The sequence below is a fragment of the Pristiophorus japonicus genome, chromosome 7 (assembly GCF_044704955.1).
Source record: "Pristiophorus japonicus isolate sPriJap1 chromosome 7, sPriJap1.hap1, whole genome shotgun sequence".
In the NCBI taxonomy this organism is placed as follows: domain Eukaryota; kingdom Metazoa; phylum Chordata; class Chondrichthyes; family Pristiophoridae; genus Pristiophorus; species Pristiophorus japonicus.
Window position 1 is genome coordinate 13,152,660 of NC_091983.1, and position 25,139 is coordinate 13,177,798.

Here is a 25,139-nt window from a genome sequence, read left to right on the forward strand (position 1 = left end):
ATATCTAACGAAGTGGCCTCAACAACTTTCTGTGTTAGAGAATTCCACAGATTCACATTTCTCTGAGTGAAGAAGTTTCTCCTCAGCTCGGTCCTAAATGGCTTACCCCTTATCCTTAGACTATGTCCCCTGATTCTGGACTTCCCCAACATCAGAAACATTCCTCCTGCATCTAACTTGTTCAATCCCGTCAGAATTTTATATGTTTCTATGAGATCCCCCCTCATTCGTCTAAAATCCAGTGACTATAAGCCTAGTTGATCCAGTCTTTCCTCATAAGTCAGTCCTGTCATCCCGGGAATCAGTTTGGTGAACCTTCGCTGCACTCCCTCAATAGCAAGAATGTCCTTCCTCAGATTAGGAGACCAAAACTGTACACAGTATTCCAGGTGGGGCCTCACCAAGGCCCTGTACAACTGCAGTAAGGCCTCTCTGCTCCTAAACTCAAAATCCCTAGCTATGAAGGCCAACATACCATTTGCCTTCTTCACCGCCTGCTGTACCTGCATGCCAACTTTCAATGACTGATGTACCATGACACCCAGGTCTTGTTGCACCTCCCCTTTTCCTAATCTGTCACCATTCAGATAATATTCTGCCTTCCTGTTTTTGCCACCAAAGTGGATAACCTCACATTTATCCACATTATACCGCATCTGCCATGCATTTGCCCACTCACCTAACCTGTCCAAGTCACCCTGCAGCCTCTTAGCATCCTCCTCACAGCCACTCAGCTTAGTGTCATCTGCAAACTTGGCGATATTACATTCAATTTCTTTGTCTAAATCATTAATGTATATTGTAAGTAGCTGGGGGCCCAGCACTGAACCTTGCGGTACCCCACTAGTCACTGCCTGCCATTCTGAAAAGGACCTGTTTATTCCTATTCTTTGATTCCTATCTGTTAACCAATTCTCTATCCATGTCAATACATTACCCTCAATACCATGTGCTTTAATTTTGCACACTAATCTCTTGTGTGGGACCTTGTCAAAAGCCTTTTGAAAGTCCAAATACACTACATCCACTGGTTCTCCCTTGTCCACTCTACTAGTTACATCCTCAAAAAGTTCTAGAAGATTTGTCAAGCATGATTTCCCTTTCATAAATCCATGCTGACTTGGACCGATCCTGTCACTGCTTTCCAAATGCGCTGCTATTTCAGCTTTAATAATTGATTCCAACATTTTCCTCACTACCGATGTCAGGCTAACCGGTCTATAATTCCCTGTTTTCTCTCTCCCTCCTTTTTTAAAAAGTGGTGTTACATTAGCTACCCTCCAGTCCATAGTAACAGATCCAGAGTCTATAGAATGTTGGAAAATGACCACCACTATTTCTAGGGCCACAGTACAACAGTGACGCCATCTAGTGGCTCGTGATCCCAAAAGTACATACATGACAATAGGGGTATATTTTTATATCTTTTGAGATATTGACACAGTCTTTTACAAATTGAGACGGTCCGGTGTTTTACGCTCCCGGGTTGACCGTCTCAGTTCAACTCCAGCCTTGGGTGAGTGTTCAGAGTCTGTTGTGACTGGTGGCTGGGTGGCTGACCTGGTGGGAGTGGCAATGGCCATGTCAGGGATTGAAAGTCCATTTTCATTGAAAATGTCTGACTGAAAGTCCCAATTCACTGATGACCACTGAGTCCTCTGATGACTGGGGGTAGGTAAGTTGGTTGGTCGTCGATTGTCTCTTCCTGCGACTGTTCCGGTTCATCGGTGTGCCGCAGCTTTGTCTGATCCAGATGTTTCCTGCATATTTGCCCATTTTTGAGCTCGACAATAAATACTCTGTTGCCCTCCTTGGCCATGACAGTACCAACGATCCACTTGGGACCCTGACCATAATTCAGAACATATACAGGATCATTTACAGAAATATCATGTGACACAGCTGCGCGATCATGATACTCTTGCTGACTTTGTCACATGATTATTCAAGTAAGGGTGTACAAGAGATAGCTTGGTCTTAAGGCCTCTCCATCATTAGTTCAGCAGTCGAGACTGTAAGCAGTCAGCAGTAAGCGTGTGTAGTCTTGTCCTGTAACTAAGCAGTATGCATGACAAGCGGGTCTGCAGTGACCCTTTAGTTACTCGCTCCATATTCTGCTTTTTGATTTGGACAGCACATTCTGCTTGCTCATTGGATGCAGGTTTGAACGGTGCTGACCTTACATGTTTAATACCATTGAGTTTCATGAACTCTTGAAACTCCTAACTGGTGAAGCACGATCCGTTGTCGCTAACAACGATGTCAGGCAGACCATGTGTCGCGAACATGACACTGAGATTCTCAATGGTAGCTGTGGATGTGCTGGATGACATGATTATACACTCTATCCACTTCGAATATGCATCCACAACAAAAAACATTTTCCCCAGGAAGGGACCTGAAAAGTCTATGTGGATCCTGAACCATGGTTTGGACGTCCACGACCACAGACTCAGCGGCGATTCCGCTGGTGCTTTGCTAATCTGCATGCCAGTGTTGCACTGGTACACACAATTCCAGCTCAGCGTCAATTCCCGGCCACCATACACGAGACCTGGCAATGGCTTTCATCATTACAATGCCGGGATGTGTGCTATGTAGCTCATGAGAATTTTCTCTCTCCGTTTCTTGGGCATAACATCACGATTGCCCCACAGTATACAATCCAACTGAATAGACAGTTCGTCTTCGCGACGAATGTAAGGTTTGGTCTCCTCGCACATTTTCTTGGGTATGGCAGACCAATCACCTTTGAGGATACAACTCTTCACCACCGATAAAATCGGGTCCTGGCTGGTCCAGGTCTTAACTTGTTGAGCCGTGACAGGGGTTCCTTCACTCTCAAGAGCATCCATAACTAACAATAGGTCTGCCGCTTGTGGCGTTTCCACCTCCAGTGTGGGCAACAGCAGATGGCTCAAGGCATCGGCACAATTTTCGATGCCAGGTCTATGGCGAATGACATAATCCTAAGCGGATAATGTCAGCGCCCACCTCTGGATGCGGGATGAAGCACTGATATTGATACCTTTGTTTTCAGAGAACAGTGAAATGAGCGGCTTGTGATCTGTCTCCAGCTCAAACCGAAGACCAAACAGGTCCTGATGCATCTTTTTAACCCCATACACACAGGCTAGTGCTTCTTTCTCTACCATGCGGTAGGCTCTTTCTGCTTTAGACAAACTTTTTGAAGCATACGCGACTGGTTGAAATTTACCCGACTCATTAGCTTGTTGGAGTACGCAACCAATTCTATATGACGAAACATCACACGCCAATACTAAACGTTTACATGGGTCATAATGTACCAGCAGCTTGTTAGAGCAAAGCAGATTAGTGGCTTTCTCAAAAGTTCTGTCTTGAGATGCACCCTACACCCAGTTGTCGCCTTTTCTTAGCAGCATGTGCAGTGGTTCTAATAAGATGCTCAATTTAGGTAGGAAGTTACCGAAGTAGTTGAGTAGACCTAGGAACGAACGCAGCTCCGTCACATTCTGCGGCTTGGGTTCATTCTTGATGGCCTTGGTTTTCGCGTCCGCAGGCCTGATGCTGTCAGCAGCAATTTTCCTCCCCAGGAATTCGACCTCTGGACAATCCATAGCGGTAACTCGTGAACCGCACCATCATACGACACTTTAATTGTGGCACTGCCAATCACCGTTGAGTTCTTTGGTGTACGTGCGCAACTTGGCATTGACTGGACTCAGCCTGGGCCTCTCAGCCTTAGTATCCCACAACTTGTCGAATGCCCTCTGGCTCATTATCGATTGACTCGCCCCCGTGTCCAGTTCCATCGATACTGGCACCCCATTAAATTTCATGTTGATCATTATCGGTTTGCTCTTAGTTAGGAACGAGTACAGTCCATAACTTCCTCCTCTGGTATCTCGTATTGCGTATCCGGATCCGCACTAGTCTGACCATCATCCTCCACGTGGTGTGTCGCAGCACGCTTACTCATTTGCGGATACTTGCGCTGGAGATGCCCCACTCTCAGACAGCCTTTGCAACTGTATTGCTTAAATCGGCACTGCTGGTGCCGGTGATTTCTCCCACAATGCCAACGCGGAGAAATCGGATGCATTCCCGCTGGCGGACTTTGGGCAGCCACAGGTTTTGCGTACGCAGTCAGGTAGGCCCTGCCATGTGCCGCTCTGCCGAACGCCAAATCAATAATTTTTACAATACTTGCCGAGTTTCGATTTTTCACTGATATCTGCTTTAGACTTCTATCCATCGTTATGCATGACTGAGCGATCGTGATGGCCCTGTTCAAGTCCAACGTCTCCACCGCCAGTAGTTTACGCAGGATCACCTCGGGGTTGATGCCAATTACAAAGAAGTCCCGCAGCATGTCTGCCAACACAGCCCCGAACTTACACAGTCCCAGAGTAGACCTAGACGTCTCAGGTCGGCAACAAATTCTGACGCATTCTGGCCCTCTGAGCGAACGTGCGTATAAAATCTGTATTTCGAGATGATGATGCCTTCATCTGGCTTAAGGTGGTCCTGTACCAGTGTACACAATTCTTCATACGTCTTCTCTGTTGGACTCACAGACAGAAGTAGATTCTTTATCAGACCGTAAATTTTTGGACCGCAAACTGTGAGGAACACCGCCCGGCGTTGATCTGATTCGCCGACCTCCTCCATTTTGTTGGCCACGAAGAACTGGCTCAAACGACTCACAAAGTCTGCCCAATTTTCTCGTTACACAAATCGCTCCAACAATCCAATCATGCTCATTTTTGCATGCAAAGGTTCTTGTTGCCTCATCTCCAAATGTTGTGTGTGCAATAACTGTTAGACTGAGTACTGTTTAACTCCAAGAGGTATGACCTTGGCTCTGCTTTACTAAGGCCCAAAGTGACCAATATACAAAATGGCTGGCCTTTTATACTTGGGCTGCACACACGTGCGTGCAGCCCAATGGCCTCCCACAGTGACGCCATCTAGTGGCAAGTGATCCCAAAAGTGACAGTTAGAAGTGTTATTTTTTGGGATGAGTCATTAAACAATCTATCTGTTCAGCTGGACTAAAAGTTCCCATGGCACTATTCGAAGAAGAACAGGCTGCTCTCCTGTATCCTTGCCAGCATTCCTCCCGGAACCAACATCATCAAAAACACATTCAATGTCCATTCATCTTATTTGCAGTTTTGGATCCCTGGATATAGGTCTGGAGGGAACTGTGTGAAATTTGTAGACAATACCAAAATAGGAGGTAGTTAATTCTTTAGCGGACCAAAGGTAACTTGAGCCAACAGGCTATTGATAAGATGGGGCTAAAAAGTTGCAGATGGAATTCAATGTCAGTTCGTGTGAGGTGATGCATTTTGGTTAAAAAAAATAACAGCAGAAATAATCCCCTGAATGGAAGCAGACTCGGTGCGATGGAAGAGCAGAGGGTCTTAGGGTGCAGGTTCACAGAATATTAAAAGAAGCACCTGAGGTTGCTAAGGCTGTAAAAAAAAACTTACAGCATTCTAGATTTTATCATGAGGTATCGAATATAAAAGAAAAGGGGGCCTAATATAAAACTTTAAGGCCTCAGTTAGAATAGTGTGCGCAGTATGGGGCTCAATGCTATAGGCAAGATATTGAGGCTAGTGAGGGTACAGTGCAGACGCACTGTGATGCTGCCTGGTATAAGGAAATACAAATACGAATAAAGACTTCAAACTTTTTTCTGTTAGAACAACTCAAATTACAGGGCGATATAATAGACCTTTTAAAAATTATGGCAGAATGCGATAAGTTAGAGAGAAGGAAACTGTTTCCGGCAGTTGTGGGGTCTAGAATGAGGGCCCATTGATACAAGATTAAATGCAAGAGATTTAAAACCAGGAGAACCCACTTCACACAGAGTTGCGAGGCTGTGGAATTCACTCCCAGGGTTAGTGGCTGAGGCAGAAACAATGTCAACTTTAAAGATTAGATGGGAGAGGTAGATAAAGGGAAAGGGGTTGAAGGGATATAGGAACAGGGTGTAAAACTGTGATTAGGATTATTTGCTTGTGAGGAGGGTAATTGCCAACTTTGACTGGTTGGGCTGAATGGCCTGTATCTGTTTGTTACTTCTGTATATTCCTGTGTGCTTTGCGCAAATTGCCTGCTGCATTTATCGAGATAACAGTGACTGCATTTCAAAAATAATTCAACAGCTGTGAAGTGCATTATGGTATCCTGAGGATATGATAAGGCACTATATAAATGATAAATAAATTATGAGAGAAAGTAGAATTAAGTACGGTATAACAGATCCCCTACTTTAAAATGCTAACTGAGAATGAGACAATTAATCCTTTACATTAAGGTACCCAATATAGCAAAGGTCTGTTAACAGCCAGATTTCTGAGTTGCTTAGCTTCTAAATAGTGCAAAGCTCTGTTACTTTGTATTAAATCACCAAACCATCTCAGCCACTTTACCTTCCGAGCTGAAGTTTGTGCGTGGAAACAGAAACGTAGGCGGTCAATGCAAATACAGCAACTTGAAAAAGAGATGATATCCTTGTGATTAAAAGCCTCGCAGTTTGTGGGTCTACTGAGTCACACCTTTTGAAAGATGGTGTGTGACTTGGAAAATAATTTACAAGGGATGATGATACATTGCTGCTCTTCTCCTTCTGGTCGAGGTCACGGGTGCTGTTAAAGTAAGCTCAGAGAGCTACTGCAGAGCATCTAGAAGATAGTACATACTGTGATCATGTTGGCATTTGGAACTTGGTTAATTCAGCTTCTGAAAGGTGTTCATGTTTAGTTCATTCAATATGGGGGGCAATAAGGTGGTTGGCATCATGAGAGAAAGAGAGAGAGGTTTCACTTAGCAACAGTCAGCGTTCAAGATTGAAGTGAAGCCTTGGCATGTTTATAGCATTGCCGTACTGTAAACATCCCATCACATACCACTGCAATCTTCGCAAGGGGATGTTGAGAAACAAGCCAGATGAATGACGGTACGTTGAATGTAAATTACCAAATGTTGTTGTACAAGAAATGTAAACTTGTGTGCATCGACTGAAGGACGGTGCTTTTGACCGGAGACCTATATTCTCTGTCATTTTTTGGGGCCCTGCATGGCCCCTTTAAGGGGCTGCACGGGGGATTCAAAATACCGCGTGGTTTTTACATTGAAATATCAGCAAGCCTGGAGCAGTGCGTGGTCACACCGCCATGCACCTTACAGGAACACTGCTGGAGACTACCAAATAAGGCAAGGCTACTTGATAAAGAGAATAGTGTACAAGAAAGCTTTTGTGTTAAGGTTGAAGAAGAAAGTGAGACACCTTTTTTCATGAAACATAAGAAATAAGAGTAGGCGGCCATTTGACCCTTCGAGCCTGCTCTGCCATTTAATAAGATCATGGTTGATCTGATCATGGACTCAGCTCCACTTCCCTGCCCGCTCCCCATAACCCCTTATTCCCTTATCGCTCAAAGATCTGTCTATCTCCACCTTAAATATATTCAATGATCCAGCCTGCACAGCTCTCTGGGGCAGAGAATTCCACAGATATACAACCCTCAGAGAAGAAATGTGTTATGTATGTTAACTGGGTTTTACCTACCACTGGAGGGCGCGACTGTCGGAGTCCTAATGGTCACTGGCAGACCCATGCAAGCCGTGTATATAATGTTGGCAGCCATCTTGAATCCTTACTGAGAATAAATAAACTGGAGTAAGGTCACACCTGAACTAGCTCACCGTACTTAGCCTCTTGGAGTTATTCGATACTTCACAATTGGCGACGAGTTAAAAATACGAACTTTCACGCAACTATGTCTGTTGGAATTTTGGAGAGATTCGTGGAAGGGGAAGACTGGGAGGATTTCACTGATCGCCTCGACCAGTACTTTGTAGCCAACGGATTGGAAGGAACCGAAAACGCAATTAAGTGCAGGGCGATTCTCCTCACTGTTTGTGGGTCAAAGATTTATGGCCTGAGCAAGAATCTACTCTCATCGACTCGACCAACAGATAAGACTGACGATGAATTGTGTACGCTGGTTCGGAACCACTTTAAACCGAAGGAAAGCATCATCATGGCGAGGTATCGTTTCTATATGCACAATCACTCCGAGGGCCAGGATGTGGCGGAATTTGTCGCCTGAGATGTCTCGCTGGGCCGTGAAACTTCAGAGCTGCGTTGGAGAAAATGCTGCGGAACCTTTTCGTGCTTGGCATTGGCCACGAGGTCATCCTTCGAAAGTTGCTGGCTGCTGAATCTCTAGACCTGAGCAGGGCCATCACGATCGCCCAGGCATGCATTTCCACGGACGAAAACTAGAAATAGATATCTTCCCAGCATCGAAACTCACCGGCAAGTACTGTGTATAAAATATATCGTCGACAGGCAGAGCTGCACATGGCAGGGCCTATTCGTCCGCATTCGTATGACCTGTAACTGCTCAAAGTCCGCCATCGGGGGGTGAATCAAATCTCGCCTTGTTGGCGTTGAGGGGGCTATCATCGGGCCCATCAATGCCGATTCAAGCAATACGTGTGCAAAGGCTGTGCAACAATGGGGCACCTTCAGCGAATGTGTCGGCAACCGAACAAGCGTGCTACGACACACCACGTGGCTGAGGAGGATCGATCTAGCATGGATCAAGTAGCACAGGCAACTCAACCCGAGGTACAGGATGAAATGTATGGGTACATTCTTTAACCAAAAGTCCTCCGATAATTCTGGAAAGTTAAATTAAATGGGGTTCCAGTATCCATGGAATTGGACACGGGTGCGAGCCAGTCAATAATGAGCCAGAGGGCTTTCGAAAAGCTGTGGGACACTAAGGCAAAAAGACCCTAACTGAGCCCAATCAACGCGAAGCTGCCTACCTACACCAAAGAGCTCGTACCAGTCATTGGCAGCGCGGCAGTACGATGGAGCTATGCATGATTTATCGTTGTGGATCGTTCCAGGCAATGGCCCAACGCCGTTCGGCAGGAGTTGGCTTGAGAAAATTAAATGGAACTGGAACGATATTACAGCCTTATCATCAGTGGATGACGCTTCGTGTGCTCAAGTGCTGAGCAAGTTTCCCTCGTTGTTCGAACCAGGTTCGGCAACTTCACGGGAGCCATGGTGCAGATCCACCTAGGCCCAGATGCAAGACCCGTCAATCACAAGACTCAGGCAGTTCCGTTCCGTACATGATGAGGGTGAAGGTCGAGATTGAACTGGACAGACTTCAATGGGAAGGAATCATATCACCAGTCGAGTTCAGCGAATGGGCCAGTCCAATTGTCCTGGTGTTGAAAAGTGATGGCACATCTGTGGCGACTACAAGGTAACGATCAACCGAGTCTCGATACAGGATCAGTACCCGTTACCCAAGGCTGACGACCTGTTTGCAATGCTAGCGGGAGGGAAGTCGTTCACCAAATTGGACCTGACCTCCACTTACATGACACAGGAGCTGGTCGAATCGATGATAAAACTGACGTGCATCAACACGCACAAAGGACTGTTTATATACCACAGATGCCCTTTTGGAATTAGCTTGGCGGCAGCCATATTTCAGAGAAACATGGAGAGTTTGCTGAAGTCCGTCCCGAGAACCGTCGTGTTCCAAGATGACATCCTGATCACTGGTCGTGGCACCACCGAACACCTGCACAACCTGGAAGAGGTTCTACGTCGTCTGAACAGAGTGGGACTCAGGCTAAAACGCTCCAAGTGCGGTTTCATGGCACCAGAAGTCGAATTCCTGGGGAGAAAGATTGCAGCAGACGGCATCAGGCCTACGGACTCGAAGACAGAGGCCATCAAGAATGCATTCAGACCCCAGAGTGTGACGGAGCTGCATTCGTTCCTGGGTCTTCTCAACTATTTTGGTAACTTTCTACCTAGTTTGAGCACATTGCGAGAGCCCTTGCACATGTTGCTGAGAAAGGGTAACGACTGGGTTTGGGGCAAATCTCAAGACAGAGCCTTTGAGGGGGCCAGGAACCTGCTATGTTCCAATAAATTACTGGTACACTATAATCCATGTAAGCGGTTAGTGCTGGCCTGCGACGCCTCATCATATGGAGTCGGTTGTGTGCTCCAGCAAGCCAATGTATCAAGCAAACTCCAACCAGTTGCATATGCATCCAGAAGTCTGTCTAAGGCTGAAAGAGCCTATAAGTATGGTAGAGAAAGAGGCTTTAGCATCCGTATATGAGGTTAGGAAAATGCACCAATACCTGTTTGGACTTCGGTTTGAGCTTGAAAAGACTACAAGCCGCTCATTTCATTGTTTTCCAACAGCAAAGGTGTAAACACCAATGCCTCGTCCTGCATCCAAAGATGGGCACTGACATTACTGCTTATGATTATGTCATCCGCCACAGACCAAGCACTAAAAACTGTGCTGATGCGCTTATCCGGCTACCATTGCCCACAACCGGGGTGGAAATGCTGCAGCCCGCAGATTTGCTGCTGGTCATGGACGCCTTCGCAAGCGAGGGGTCACCCATCACAGCTCGCCAAATTAGGACCTGCAGCTGCCAGGATCCTGTACTGTCAAGCGTAAAAAGGCGTGTCCTAAATGGAAATTGATCTGCCATTTCCAGGGAGGCTTATAGCCGCCACAATGATGAATTGTCTATTCAGTCTGATTGTCTGTTATAGGGTAAGCGTGTTGTTATGCCAAAAAAAGGCAGGGAAACTTTTGTGCGAGATTTACACAGTACCCACCCAGGCATTGTCACGATGAAGGCCATTGCCAGGTCTCACGTTTGGTGGCCCGGCATTGACTCAGACTTGGAGTCATGCATGCATCAGTGCAACACTTGCATGCAACTGAGTAACGCACCTGTGGAGGCTGCGCTGAGTCTGTGGTCATGGCCTTCAACCAAATTTTAATTTGACTTGATATGTTTTAAAGTTTAATTTGTTTTAATTGCCGGGTTTTAGTGTCCCCCCCTCCCCTTTTATGGGGGGCACTTGTAAATTATATGATTTTAATGCCCCAAAAAAAAAATCACAAAAAGGAAAAAAAAAACACATAAAAAAGAGGGCAGTTATAAGTGCCTGGAGTGTCCCCTAAATCGGGGGGCACTCGATCTAATGTTTGTTTTGTACTCCCTAAAAGAGTTGTGGTCATGGCCACCCAAACCGTAGTCAAGGATCCACATAGACTTTGCCGGCCCCTTTCTCGGCAAAATGTTTTTAGTGGTAGTGTACACTTACTCCAAATGGATTGAAAGCCTCCGGGCCATGTAAGCGACCCATGGCTTGCTCGACATCCTCGTCAGCGACAACGGACCGTGTTTCACCAGTTTGGAGTTCCACGAGTTTATGACCCGTAATGGCATCAAGCATGTCAGGTCTGCCCCTTTCAAACCCGTGTCTAATGGTCAAGCGGAGTGAGCTGTCCAAACCATTAATCAGAGCCTAAAACACATGACTCACGGCTCCCTACAGACCCACTTCTCCCGCATTCTGCTCAGTTACCGGACGAGACCCCACTCGCTCACCGGGGTCCCTCCTCCCGAGCTGTTAATGAAGAGAGGCCTCAAAACCAGGCTCTGCCTTGTACACCTGGATCTCAATGATCACGTCAAAACCAGAAGGCAACGGAAGCAATGGTACCACGATCGCGTGGCCATATCATGTGACATTGCTGTTCATGACCGTGTGTTTGTCCTGAATTATGGACATGGTCCAAAGTGGGTTGCTGGCACGGTTTTGGCCAAGGAGGGGAACAGGGTGTTTGTAGTCAAACTGTTAAATGGCCAAACGTGCAAGAGGCACATCGACCAAACCAAACTGTGATTTACAGATAACCCAGAACAAATTGAAGATGACATCACATCCAACCATCAGTTGACCTTTGTGTCATTCACGAAGACGAACCTACCATCCCTGACAGTCCTGTCAGACCAACTGCTCCGTAATGCAGCAATGGTCCTACTAACTCACCCAAGCTTGGGTTCGAACTGAGAAGATCAACCAGGGAGCGGAAGGCCCCGGACCGTCTCAACTTGTAAATACAACCTGTACCAAGGGCTTTGGGGGGGGGAATGATGTTATGTATGTTAACTGGGTTTTACCTGCCACCGGGGGGCGCGACTATCGGAGTCCTAATGGTCACTGGCAGACACGTGCAAGCTGTGGATATAACGTTGGCAGCCATGTTGAATCCTCACTTCGAGAATAAATAAACTGGAGTAAGGTCATGCCTGAACTAGCTCACCGTACTTAGCCTCGTGGAGTTATTCGATACTTAATAAAATTCCTCCTCATCTCAGTTTTAAATGGGAAGGCCCTTATTCTGAGACTATGCCCCCTAGTTTCAGTTTCCCCTATGAGTGGAAATATCCTCTCTGCATCCAACTTGTCGAGCCCCCTCATGGAGATGGCAGAAACTCTAAACAAGCATTTTGTATCAGTTTTTACAGTAGAGGATACCAACAATATTCCAACAGTGGATAGTCAAGGGGCTATAAGGGGGAGGAACTTAACACAATCACAATCACTAAGGAGGTGGACTCTAAGATAATGGGACTAAAGGCAGATAAATCCCCTGGACTTGATGGCTTGCATCCTAGGGTCTTAAGAAAAGTAGCGGCAGGGATTGTGGATGCATTGGTTGTAATTTACCAAAATTCCCTGGATTCTGGGGAGGTCGCAACAGATTGGAAAACTACAAATGTAACGACCCTATTCAAAAAAGGAGGCAGACAAAAAGCAAGAAACTATAGACCAGCTAGCCTAACATCTGTGGTTGGGAAAATGTTGGAGTCCATTATAAAGAAGCAGTAACAGGACATTTGGAAAAGCAAAATTTGGTCAGGCAGAGTCAGCATGGATTTATGAAGGGGAAGCTATGTTTGACAACTTTGCTGGAATTCTTTGAGGATGTAACGAACAGGGTGGATAAAGGGGAGCCAGTGGATGCAGTGTATTTGGACTTCCAGAAGGCATTTGACAAGGCGCCACACAAAAGGTTACTGCACAAGATAAAAGTTCACGGGGTTGGAGGTAATATATTAGAATGGATAGAGGATTGGCTAACGAGCAGAAAACAGAGAGTTGGGATAAATGTTTCATTCTCGGGTTGGCAATCGGTAACTAGTGGGGAGCCGCAGGGATCAGTGCTGGGACCCCAACTATTTACAATCTATATTAATGACTAGGAAGAAGGGACTGAGTATAACGAGCCAAGTGTGCTGACAATACAAAGATGGGAGGAAAAGCAATGTATGAGGAGGACATAAAAAAGCTGGAAAAGGACATAGACAGGCTAAGTGAGTGGGCAAAAATTTGGCAGATGAAGTATAATGTTGGAAAGTGTGAGGTCATGCACTTTGGCAGAAAAAAATTAAAGAGCAAGTTATTATTTAAATGGATAAAGATTGCAAAGTGCTGCAGTACAGTGGGACCTGGGGGTACTTCTGCATGAAACACAGAAGGATAGTATGCAGGTACAGCAAGTGATCAGGAAGGCCAAAGGAATCTTGGCCTTTAATGCAAAGGGGATGGAGTATAAAAGCAGGGAAGTCTTGCTACAGCTATACAGGGTATTGGTGAGGCCACACCTGGAATACTGCATGCAGTTTTGGTTTCCATATTTACGAAAGGATATGCTTGCTTTGGAGGCAGTTCAGAGAAGGTTCACTAGGTTGATTCCGGGGATGATGGGGTTGATTTATGAGGAAAGGTTGAGTAGATTGGGCCTCTACTCATTGCAATTCAGAAGAATGAGAGATAATCTTATCGAAACGTGTAAGATTATGAGGGGGCTTGACAAGCTGGATGTAGAGAGGATGTTTCCACTGGTGGGGGAGACTAGAACTAGAGGGCATGACCTTAGAATAAGGGGCCGCCCATTTAGAACTGAGATGAGGAGAAATTTCTTCTCTCAGAGGGTTGTGCATCTGTGGAATTCGCTGCCTCAGAGAGCTGTGGAAGCTGGAACATTAAATAAATTTAAGACAGAAATCGACAGTTTCTTGAACGATAAAGGGATAAGGGGTTATGGGAGTGGGCAGGGAAGTGGAGCGGAGTCCTTGATCAGATCAGCCATGATCTTATTGAATGGCGGAAGAGGCTCGAGGGGCCTGCTCCTGCCCAAATTTATTATCTTCTAATGTTCTTATTACCTTATATGTTTCGATAAGATCACCCCTCATTCTTCTGAACTCCAATGATTATAGTCCCAACCTACTCAACCTTTCCTCTTAAGTCAACCCCTCATCTCCGGAATCAACCTCGTGAGCCTTCTCTGAATAGCCTCCAAAGCAAGTATATCCTTCCTCAAGGTCACAGCAGCCCTGACCTGCAAGGACCATCAGCAGGTCGGGGCCTACAAAGGAGCATACCACTTCAAGTTCCAGTGAGTGCTGCAGAGCGACATCTGTGATGAGGACGACTGGGTTGGACGTCACCAAAGTCCAGGTCACTGACTGAAGCGTGCGCAGGAGTGGCGAGGTTGGGCGCAGGAGCGGCGAGTAATCGTGTAGTGACGTGATTGGGGCCCAGGAAAGGCACATGTTCGGGGCCTAGAAGAAGCGAGGGCCCGGGGGCAGCACGGGCCAGCCCACACTGCGATATGCGTGCGCATTAGCTCAATGCAACAGAGCTGGTCTCCAGTCGTCTTGGTTAATCCTTGCCACTGGACCAAGACCTAGCTCTGTCAAGACGGTGTGGTGGCTGGTGTGCAACAGCCACCACACGTTAAAAAATCCACGCACGGGCATCTTCCACCCTTCAACATGTAGTTCGGGACCTGGAATATTAGGTTCTTCATTGAAACACCTGTGAACTCATCACTTTTTGGCATGGAAGTCATCCTCGATACGAGAGGCCACCTATGATGATCCTTCCTTAAATATGAAGACCAAAACTGCACGTGGTACTCCAGGTATGTCCTCACCAATACTCTGTACAGTTGTGCAGGACTTCTCTGCTTTTATACTCTATCCCCCTTGCAATAATGGCCTGCATTCCATTTGCCTTCCTGATTACTTGCTGTACCTGCATATTAACTTTTTGTGTTTCATGCACAAGGACCCCAGGTCCCTCTGTATTGAACACTTTGCAATTTTTCTCCATTTAAATTATAATTTGCTTTCTATTTTTTCTGCCAAAGTGGATAACCTCACATTTTCCGACATTATTCTCCATCTGCCAAATTTTTGCCCACTCACTTAGCGTGTCTATATCCCTTTGCAGATTTTTTGTGTCTTCCTCACAATTTGCTTTCCCACCAATCTTTGTATCATCAGCAAACTTGGCAACTTGGTCCCAAGACATTAATATAGATTGTTAATATTTGAGGCCCCAGCACCAATCCCTGCAGCACCCCACTAGTTACTGTTGCCAACCGGAAATGACCAGTTTATCCCGACTCTCTGTTTTCTGTTAGTTAGCCAATCCTCAATCCATGCTAATATATTACCCCCAATCCAGTGAACTGTTATCTTGTGCAGTAACCATTTATGTGGCATCTTATCGAATTCCTTCTGAAAATCCACTGATTCCCCCTTATCCACCCTGCTTGTTACATCCTCAAAGAATTCCAGCAAATTTGTCAAACACAATTTCCCTTTCATAAAACCATGCTGACTCTGCTTGATTGAATTATGCTTTTCCAAATGTCCTGCTACTGCTTCCTTAATAATGGACTCAAGCATTTTCCCCAATGACAGATGTTTGGCTAACCAGGCTATAGTTTCCTGCTTTCTGCCTGCCTCCTTTTTTAAATAGGGGTGTTACATTTGCGGTTTTCCAATCCGCTGGGACCTCCCCAGAATTCAGGGTATTTCAGTACATGCCTACACTCTGAACTGCGAACGAAACTCCAGCTGTAAATGGTGTTATACTCTGAAGAAGAGACAGTGCCGATTTTCGGATTTTTCCAGATTTCGGAGGAGAAAGTTAAGAGCGTACGTATGCTACCGAGACAGACAAAGTACTAATGGTGGCGGGTCAGGTCGAAGGTCATTCGGCAAGGCTCGCACACTATTCAAAACATAGTGGTGAAGTCGATAACTAGTGTGGCCTGCTGGATTTTGGACAATAATTCCGGATTTTATCTTACTGATTATCAAATGGGACTCTCTCAAAAATGTCTGGTTTTCGGACAATTCCGATTGTCAGACAGCCGGATTGCTTGTAACATAAGACGGAATTCTTTACTACACAACGGAACCACAGAAGACTGTTTCAAACAATAGGTCACAATGCACCAGTGGAGGAGAGAGTGGATACTAACTACAATAGCGAGTGCCAATTGAACAAACTGTTTGCTCCCAGATGGTGTTCAACTTGTTGCTACAGTTGTACAGGGCCTTGGTGAGGCCACACCTGGAGTATTGTGTACAGTTTTGGTCTCCTAACTTGAGGAAGGACATTCTTGCTATTGAGGGAGTGCAGCGAAGGTTCACCAGACTGATTCCCGGGATGGCGGGACTGACCTATCAAGAAAGATTGGATCAACTGGGCTTGTATTCACTGGAGTTCAGAAGAATGAGAGGGGACCTCATAGAAACGTTTAAAATTCTGACGGGTTTAGACAGGTTAGATGCAGAAAGAATGTTCCCAATGTTGGGGAAGTCCAGAACCAGGGGTCACAGTCTGAGGATAAGGGGTAAGCCATTTAGGACCGAGATGAGGAGAAACTTCTTCACCCAGAGAGTGGTGAACCTGTGGAATTCTCTACCACAGAAAGTAGTTGAGGCCAATTCACTAAATATATTCAAAAGGGAGTTAGATGAAGTCCTTACTACTCGGGGGATCAAGGGTTATGGCGAGAAAGCAGGAAGGGGGTACTGAAGTTTCATGTTCAGCCATGAACTCATTGAATGGCGGTGCAGGCTAGAAGGGCTGAATGGCCTGCTCCTGCACCTATTTTCTATGTTTCTATGTTTCTATGTGAGTATTCCATCTTTAAAACTTTAAGAGGGTATGAAGGGCAAGAAATTGTGAATAATCAACAGCTCTTTCAGAGAAACAGAGCAGTTGCATAAGCCCCCTCTCTGTGCTGGAGAATTGTATACTTCGATCTTAACAAATACTACAAATCCAGTACAGTACAGGAAAGATATATTATGATGTAAATAACTAAGAATAAGCAGTTTTAGGGGCTGTTCCAAATTTTGGTTATGCACTACATATTCTTTTAGGTTCAGCATCACTGGTCACTCCTGTAAGTGGACCCCGTGTCCCTTACTATCTGGAGAGCATCTTTACTGTCCAGTATCTAGTAAATTGACTCTGTGGTCCAAGGACTGCAATAATAAAAAACCCCCATTGCGTGTAGTGGACACTGTGACCTTGTGCATTTCACCATGCATTTTCTATTTTTGCAGAAGCAACTGAAAAACTCTTATTTGGCAAGGCCAATTATAAACTAACAAACTGGTTTGTTGAATGAATGAAAAGAATGCAGTTTTCTAGTGAAATGCATCTGTTTCTCATTGCTCCTTACAACATTGGAAATAACAAAATATGCCACTCTACCTCTATTAAATGAACAGTCTGGCACTAACCTTAGAAAGCGAGATATCCTCTGTGTCACTAAGACTATGCCAAGTACAAAGTACAAGTTTCTTTATGCTAGAGACCCAAAGAAGAAAGACTGATTACTGACCCTCCCACAACTCTCCGTGCATTAGTGGTAGCATTCCCACCTGAGTCAGAAGGTGAAGGGTTCAAGTCCCACTCCAGACAGTGCTGGCGAGTGGAGACGAGAATATGGTCTCTAAATACTAGGTTGACATCCAGCCGCGTAGTTGCGTCTGAACAAGTGACCACTGGCTCACTGGTAATATTCTCATCTCCGTGTAATAGCGTAAAGGGCTCGAACCCCACTCCAGACAGCCCTGTGTTAAATACTGCCAATCAAATTTACACCACCTTGAATATACAACTCTCAACCTTAGTGTGGATGTTATGGCAACTACACTGTCTGTTCAGCTAAGCCTCCTGCTGGTCACAAAGAATGAAAACTATTTTATTACTAAAAGTGTGAAGCGTTTTAGAATGTGCTGGACAACTGTCTCAAACCTAACATGTGCAACAGTTTGAATAGCCAACTTATTTACTCTTGGGACAACATGTCAAAACTCCTAACCACCTTTAGTTCAGCATCTCCAGGCTTTTTACTATCAAATCAGAAAAATATGCTGAAACCAAATCTAATTTAATACCAATAAAATATAAATTAAACCAGGATCCCTTCCAGGCCAAAAATCTCTTAAACATTACAAGAACAAAGAACACAAGTCACTTGCATCCGTCGAGCGACATCAAACATATTCTGCTTCTGAGGTGATGATTCAAGGAGCACAACATTCTTCAATGGATTTTACTACAGTCATCACCTCTTCAACTAACTTATCTATGTTCCGTGAAGTCTTTTAGAGTTAACAGCATTCCCTACTTTTATAAAAACAGAACCTCAAAGGTAATAATCTCTGGATTGTTACCTGAGCCACACGCCAATTGGCATAGGGATAAGCAGATTAGAGCGTTAAATGCGTGGCAGAAAGAGTGGTGAGGGAGGAGGGGTTTTACTTCATGGGGCACTGACACTAGTACTGGGGAAAGAGGGAGTTGTTCCATTGGGAGGAGCTCCACTTGAACCGGGCTGGAACTAGTGTCCTGGCGAATCAAATAAATTGGTAAGTAGACAGTGTTTTAAACCAATGGGGGGGGGGCGGGGAAGGATTCAGGAAAGAGTACATTTTAAAGCAGCAAGAGAAATATCAAGGCTCTAGAGCAGAGCAGAGTTTTGGGTAAAAATAAGCAGAGTGGGTCAGGAAGGGACAGAGAGAATAACAAGGGTAATAGGGCATCACTGACATCAGGGAAAAATAGAAAAAAGTCAAAGCTAAAGGTACTATATCTGAACGCGCATTGCATTCGCAATAAACTAGATGAATTAATAGCACAAATAGAAATAAATGGGTTTGATCTCATAGCCATTACAGAGAGGTAGTTGCTATGGCCTCAAGTTTCCACATGATTTGCTCCTGATTTTTAGGAGCAACTGGTGTAGAACGGAGTATCTTAGAAATCGGAATACTCGTCATTTAGTTTGCTCCAGTTCTAGTCAGTTAGAACAGTTTCACTTTGGAACGGAATTTTTTTTTCAAAAGGGGGCGTGTCCGGCCACTTACGCCTGTTTTCAAAGTTTCGTCAGTGAAAACTTACTCCAAACTAACTTAGAATGGAGTAAGTGAAGATTTTTGTACGCTCGAAAAAACCTTGTCTACACTTTAGAAAATCAGGCATAGGTTACAAATCAGGCGTAGGGAATGGTGAGGGGGGGGTTTAAAGGGAAGTTTACAAACATTAAACACTTCAGTTTAACAAATAAAGAGCCATCATCAATAATAAATACATCAATAAATCAACCAATAAATCAATCAAAAAAAATTAATAAGAAATCATTTTTTTTTAAATCAATAAAATATTTTCTACTTACCGACTGCAGCACCGGGAGCCCTCCAACAGCGTGCTGGGATGCCCCCCCCCCGAGTGTGTCTCTGTCAGTGTCTCTATCTCTCTGTCTGTGTGTGTCTCTCATTCTCTGTCTGTCAGTGTCTGTGTTTCTGACAGCGAGGGGAGGGGGATAGAGGGGGAGGGATGGGGGAGAAGGGGGAGGGATGGGGGAGAAGGGGGAGGGATGGGGGAGAAGGGGGAGGGATGGGGGAGAAGGGGGAGGGATGGGGGAGAAGGGGGAGGGATGGGGGAGAAGGGGGAGGGATGGGGGAGAAGGGGGAGGGATGGGGGAGAAGGGGGAGGGATGGGGGAGAAGGGGGAGGGATGGGGGAGAAGGGGGAGGGATGGGGGAGAAGGGGGAGGGATGGGGGAGAAGGGGGAGGGATGGGGGAGAAGGGGGAGGGATGGGGGAGAAGGGGGAGGGATGGGGGAGAAGGGGGAGGGATGGGGGAGAAGGGGGAGGGATGGAGGAGATGGGGGAGAAGGGGGAGGAGATGGGGGAGAAGGGGGAGGGATGGGGGAGAAGGGGGAGGGAAGGGGGAGAAGGGGAGGGATGGGGGAGAAGGGGAGGGATGGGGGAGAAGGGGAGGGATGGGGGAGAAGGGGAGGGATGGGGGAGAAGGGGAGGGATGGGGGAGAAGGGGAGGGATGGGGGAGAAGGGGAGGGATGGGGGAGAAGGGGAGGGATGGGGGAGAAGGGGAGGGATGGGGGAGAAGGGGAGGGATGGGGGAGAAGGGGAGGGATGGGGGAGAAGGGGAGGGATGGGGGAGAAGGGGAGGGATGGGGGAGAAGGGGAGGGATGGGGGAGAAGGGGAGGGATGGGGGAGAAGGGGAGGGATGGGGGAGAAGGGGAGGGATGGGGGAGAAGGGGAGGGATGGGGAGAAGGGGGAGGGATGGGGGAGAAGGGGGAGGGATGGGGGAGAAGGGGGGAGGGATGGGGGAGAGGGGGAGGGATGGGGGGAGAGGCGGGAGGGATGGGGGAGAAGGGGGAGGGATGGGGGAGATGGGGATGGGGGGATGGGGTGGGGAGGGATGGGGGAGAAGGGGGAGGGATGGGGGAGAAGGGGGAGGGATGGGGGAGAAGGGGGAGGGATGGGGGAGAAGGGGGAGGGATGGGGGAGAAGGGGGAGGGATGGGGGAGAAGGGGGAGGGATGGGGGAGAAGGGGGAGGGATGGGGGAGAAGGGGGAGGGATGGGGAGAAGGGGGAGGGATGGGGAGAAGGGGGAGGGATGGGGGAGAAGGGGGAGGGATGGGGGAGAAGGGGAAAGGAGATTGGGGGGAAAGGAGATTGGGGGGGAGGAGATTGTGGGGGGGGAGGAGATTGGGGGGGGGAGGAGATTGGCGGGGGAGGAGATTGGGGGGGGAGGAGATTGGGGGGGGAGGAGATTGGGGGGGGAGGAGATTGGGGGGGGAGGAGATTGGGGGGGGAGGAGATTGGGGGGGGAGGAGATTGGGGGGGGGGAGGAGATTGGGGGGGGGAGGAGATTGGGGGGGGAGGAGATTGGGGGGGGGGGAGGAGATTGGGGGGGGGAGGAGATTGGGGGGGGAGGAGATTGGGGGGGGGAGGAGATTGGGGGGGGGGAGGAGATTGGGGGGGGGAGGAGATTGGGGGGGGAAGGAGATTGGGGGGGGAGGAGATTGGGGGGGGGGAGGAGATAGGGGGGGGGAGGAGATTTGGGGGGGGGAGGAGATTGGGGGGGGGGAGGAGATTGGGGGGGGGAGGAGATTGGGGGGGGGAGGAGATTGGGGGGGGAGGAGATTGGGGGGGGGAGGAGATTGGGGGGGGGAGGAGATTGGGGGGGGAGGAGATTGGGGGGGGGAGGAGATTGGGGGGGGAGGAGATTGGGGGGGGAGGAGATTGGGGGGGGAGGAGATTGGGGGGGGAGGAGATTGGGGGGGGAGGAGATTGGGGGGGGAGGAGATTGGGGGGGGAGGAGATTGGGGGGGGGAGGAGATTGGGGGGGGAGGAGATTGGGGGGGGGAGGAGATTGGGGGGGGAGGAGATTGGGGGGGGAGGAGATTGGGGGGGGAGGAGATTGGGGGGGAGGAGATTGGGGGGGGGGGGGGAGGAGATTGGGGGGGGGGAGATTGGGGGGGGGGAGGAGATTGGGGGGGGGAGGAGATTGGGGGGGGAGGAGATTGGGGGGGGGGAGGAGATTGGGGGGGGGAGGAGATTGGGGGGGGGGAGGAGATTGGGGGGGGGGGGAGATTGGGGGGGGAGGAGATTGGGGGGGGAGGAGATTGGGGGGGGGAGGAGATTGGGGGGGGGAGGAGATTGGGGGGGGAGGAGATTGGGGGGGGGAGGAGATTGGGGGGGGGAGGAGAATTGGGGGGGGAGGAGATTGGGGGGGGAGGAGATTGGGGGGGGGAGGAGATTGGGGGGGGGAGGAGATTGGGGGGGGGAGGAGATTGGGGGGGGGAGGAGATTGGGGGGGGGAGGAGATTGGGGGGGGGAGGAGATTGGGGGGGGGAGGAGATTGGGGGGGGGAGGAGATTGGGGGGGGGAGGAGATTGGGGGGGGGAGGAGATTGGGGGGGGGAGGAGATTGGGGGGGGGAGGAGATTGGGGGGGGGAGGAGATTGGGGGGGGAGGAGATTGGGGGGGAGGAGATTGGGGGGGGAGGAGATTGGGGGGGGGAGGAGATTGGGGGGGGAGGAGATTGGGGGGGGAGGAGATTGGGGGGGAGGAGATTGGGGGGGGGAGGAGATTGGGGGGGGAGGAGATTGGGGGGGGGAGGAGATTGGGGGGGGAGGAGATTGGGGGGGGAGGAGATTGGGGGGGGAGGAGATTGGGGATTGGGGGGGGAGGAGATTGGGGGGGAGGAGATTGGGGGGGAGGAGATTGGGGGGAGGAGACTGGGGGGGAGGAGACTGGGGGGGAGGAGACTGGGGGGGGAGGAGACTGGGGGGGGAGGAGACTGGGGGGGGAGGAGACTGGGGGGGGAGGAGACTGGGGGGGAGGAGACTGGGGGGGGAGGAGACTGGGGGGGGAGGAGACTGGGAGGGGAGGAGACTGGGGGGGGAGGAGACTGGGGGGGGAGGAGACTGGGGGGGGAGGAGACTGGGGGGGGAGGAGACTGGGGGGGGAGGAGACTGGGGGGGGAGGAGACTGGGGGGGAGGAGACTGGGGGGGGAGGAGACTGGGGGGACGGAGACTGGGGGAGGAGACTGGGGGGGGAGGAGACTGGGGGGGGAGGAGACTGGGGGGGAGGAGACTGGGGGGGGGGGAGGAGACTGGGGGGGGGGGAGGAGACTGGGGGGGGGAGGAGACTGGGGGGGGGGAGGAGACTGGGGGGGGGGAGGAGACTGGGGGGGGAGGAGACTGGGGGGGGAGGAGATTGGGGGGGAGAGGAGGAGATTGGGGGGAGAGGAGGAGATTGGGGGGGGAGGAGATTGGGGGGAGATTGGGGGGGGAGGAGATTGGGGGGGGAGGAGATTGGGGGGGGAGGAGATTGGGGGGGGAGGAGATTGGGGGGGGAGGAGATTGGGGGGGGAGGAGATTGGGGGGGGAGGAGATTGGGGGGGGAGGAGATTGGGGGGGGAGGAGATTGGGGGGGGAGGAGATTGGGGGGGGAGGAGATTGGGGGGGGAGGAGATTGGGGGGGGAGGAGATTGGGGGGGGAGGAGATTGGGGGGGGAGGAGATTGGGGGGGGAGGAGATTGGGGGGGGAGGAGATTGGGGGGGGAGGAGATTGGGGGGGGAGGAGATTGGGGGGGGAGGAGATTGGGGGGGGAGGAGATTGGGGGGGGAGGAGATTGGGGGGGGGAGGAGATTGGGGGGGGAGGAGATTGGGGGGGGAGGAGATTGGGGGGGGAGGAGATTGGGGGGGAGGAGATTGGGGGGGGAGGAGATTGGGGGGGAGGAGATTGGGGGGGGAGGAGATTGGGGGGGGAGGAGATTGGGGGGGAGGAGATTGGGGGGGGAGGAGATTGGGGGGGAGGAGATTGGGGGGGAGGAGATTGGGGGGGGAGGAGATTGGGGGGGAGGAGATTGGGGGGGAGGAGATTGGGGGGGGAGGAGATTGGGGGGGGAGGAGATTAGGGGGGGGGAGGAGATTGGGGGGGGAGAGGAGATTGGGGGGGGAGAGGAGATTGGGGGGGAGAGGAGATTGGGGGGGGGAGGAGATTGGGGGGGGAGGAGATTGGGGGGGGGAGGAGATTGGGGGGGGGAGGAGATTGGGGGGGGAGGAGATTGGGGGGGGGAGGAGATTGGGGGGGGGAGGAGATTGGGGGGGGAGGAGATTGGGGGGGGAGGAGATTGGGGGGGGAGGAGATTGGGGGGGGAGGAGATTGGGGGGGAGGAGATTGGGGGGGGGGAGGAGATTGGGGGGGGGAGGAGATTGGGGGGGGGGGAGGAGATTGGGGGGGGAGGAGATTGGGGGGGGAGGAGATTGGGGGGGGGGGGAGATTGGGGGGGGGGGAGAAGATTGGGGGGGGGGGGAGGAGATTGGGGGGGGGGAGGAGATTGGGGGGGGGGAGGAGATTGGGGGGGGGGGAGATTGGGGGGGGGGGAGATTGGGGGGGGGAGGAGATGGGGGTGGGGGGAGGAGATTGGGGGGGGGGAAAGAAAAGGGGGAGGGGGAGGGAGGCTGAATGGGCTGGGCACGAGACTTCGGGCAGGGCCCGTCTCCAGCACCAGATTTACAGGTAGGTGGCATTGGGTCGGGTCGGGGGAAGCGCCGGTCCCGGGGGGGGGGGCGGTGTGGGAGGGAGTTCGGTTCGGTTCGGGTCGGGGGGAGGGAGGGAGAGGGAGGTCAGGTCGGGGGGAGGGAGGTCAGGTCGGATCCAGTCCGTGGGGCGGGCGTCGGGTCGGGGTCGGTGTCCGGTCCGGAGACGGGGGCAGCGGGGGTCGGGTCGGGTCCAGTCGGGGGAGGGGGGGGGGGGGGGAGCAGGAGTCAGGTCGGTGTCGGGTCCGGTCCGGAGGCGGGAGTCGAGTCAGGTCGGTAGGAAGCAGGAGCTGGCCGTGGGAGGAGCCTTATGCACGCAGCCCCAGTGAGGCCATTCGGCCAGGGCTAGGGGCTGCGTGCTTCGGGCCCCTCCCACACAGTTTCGGGCACCTGGAGCTACTGCACTTGCGCGCCCACTGTAGCGCGCATGTGCAGAGGTCCCGGCACTGTTTTCAGCGCAGGGACCTGGCTCTGCCCCCTATAGCTCGTGCTGCGCCGAGGGCCAGAGGACCTGCAGGGAGGTGGAGAATACGGAGGGTTTTTTTAGGCGCATTTTGTGGCGCGAAAAACGGGCGTCCAGGTCGGGACTGCGCCGTTCTCAGCGCGGCTCGAAACTTGGGCCCAAAGTGCCTACGGTTGGGAACAAAATATTCCAGGATACATAATGATTAGAAGAGATAGGCAAAATGGAAAAGGAGTACGGGTAGCCCTGATAATACAGGATGGGATAAAGACAGTAGAGAGAAAGGATCTTAGCTCAGAAAATCAAGACGTAGAATCAGTTTGGGTGGAGCTAAGATACAGCAATGGGCAGAAAATATTGGTGGGAGTTGTTTATCGGCCCCCAAACAGTAGTGGTAATGTAGGGCAGAGTATAAATCAGGGAATTAGAGTTGCATGTAACAAAGGTAATACAGTCATCATGGGGGACTTTAATCTACACATTGATAGATGCAGTAATAGTGTGGAGGAAGAATTCATGGAATATATACAAGATGGTTTTCTAGATCAGTATGTTGTGGAACCAAC

The 25,139-nt window shown here is 50.2% G+C and overlaps 1 protein-coding gene across 2 annotated transcripts in view; it reads right to left on the reverse strand.

Annotated features, from left to right (window-relative positions):
* The window catches only part of LOC139266737 (E3 ubiquitin-protein ligase TRIM9), an 83,853-nt gene that overhangs the window by 49,866 nt on the left and 8,848 nt on the right, over positions 1-25,139 (reverse strand). The gene's annotated exons all lie outside the window — the stretch shown is intronic.